Raw genomic sequence first — 1,387 nt, 5'->3', positions numbered from 1 at the left:
TCACACTCGCTCCCCTCTCAGGGCTCCCCCTCCCCCACTCTCAGTCGCTCCCCCCACCCCCTCCCCATTCCACGCCATCATCCCCCTCACCAATCCGCCCCCCGAGGTTCCTGTGGGCCTCCAGGGCTGTGGTTCTGGGACCTGGCCCTCGAAGCTGCCCCCAGCGGCTGCTGCTGCCGCCTACTATGCCGCTGCCAGCCGGGGTTTCCCGGCTGCCAGCCCAGGGGCAGGAGCCCACTTCCGGGGCACACCCTGCTCTGGGCCCCTGTCACCTCCTCACGTGGTGGCGCTCTAAGCGCATGGCGCCTGGGGCCTGGCGGGAGAAGAGCCCCCCCGTGGGGGAGGGGCGGCCTGGCCCGGAGAAGACCCCCCCCACCCCGGTGAATTGGAGGCGCCCCACTTAACTTTGTAAAAGCCTGAAGGGGTGTAGCCATAGGGGCCTCGGCTGGAAATCAACCCTGTCCGCAGGGAGCTACCATTCCACCTGCAAAGAAGCAGGGAAGCAAGAAAAGGACTTGATGGATCATGGGACTAGGGCAGGCAGGGAAACCAGGCCATTTCGCAGATAAGGAAACTGAGGCCTGAGAAGAAGGGTCTGGCATCCCACTGGCCTGGACCTTAAGGGCGTCTCTCCCGGAGGCCACACCTTGAAGGGCACCTGGGGCGTCATTCTGGATGGCCTCACCCCCCCCCCCCAGGCGCCCAGGCAGTGGCCACCTCCCACCTGAACTAGGGCTCTGGCCTCATCCTCGGTGTCCAAACCTCCACACAGCCCCCAAAATAGCCTCCGTGCCATTCCCACCCCCCATCCCCAGAGGCCCACCTGGCTCCTTGGTACCCAGTGGACCATCTTCACCAGCCTGGCTGCTCTCTGGCCTTTCTGTGTCCCTGCTCAAAAGTATTCCAGGACATTTGTGGGGCAGCAGCCACTGCACCCCACAAATACCGAAGTGGACAATGATCTGGCAGAAGGAGCCAAGCATGAGCTGTTTCAGTTGTCATGAGGTTTGGCCGGTAACCACACTGATTTTTTCCCCTCTTTTTTGATGTCCATGACCATTAGTGCTGAACCATAGAGCAAATTAAACAGGTCACTTGGTAGGTGAGAAAACAGAAGTCACAGAGACAGGCTAGACCTTGGAGAGAACCCTGGCCGTTTTCTATCCACCCCAACACTGAGATTTCCTCTAAATTTGCTTCCTTTGGCCAGGAAAATTCTCCTCTAGGCTGTCCCTGCACAAAGCTTTTCCTTCTCTTTCCTCTTTCCTATATCAAAACCTGCTTTCCCTAACTGCAGATACTGATTCATTCTAAAGTGTCAACAGCTGATGGGGTTGGCTGATTATTTCACCATCCAACACAATTCAACAAATGCCTAATAGATACA

Source organism: Vombatus ursinus, unplaced genomic scaffold, assembly GCF_900497805.2.
Source record: "Vombatus ursinus unplaced genomic scaffold, bare-nosed wombat genome assembly UNPS02014825.1, whole genome shotgun sequence".
NCBI classification, from domain to species: Eukaryota; Metazoa; Chordata; class Mammalia; order Diprotodontia; family Vombatidae; genus Vombatus; species Vombatus ursinus.
Note: the sequence above shows the minus strand (reverse complement) of the source record.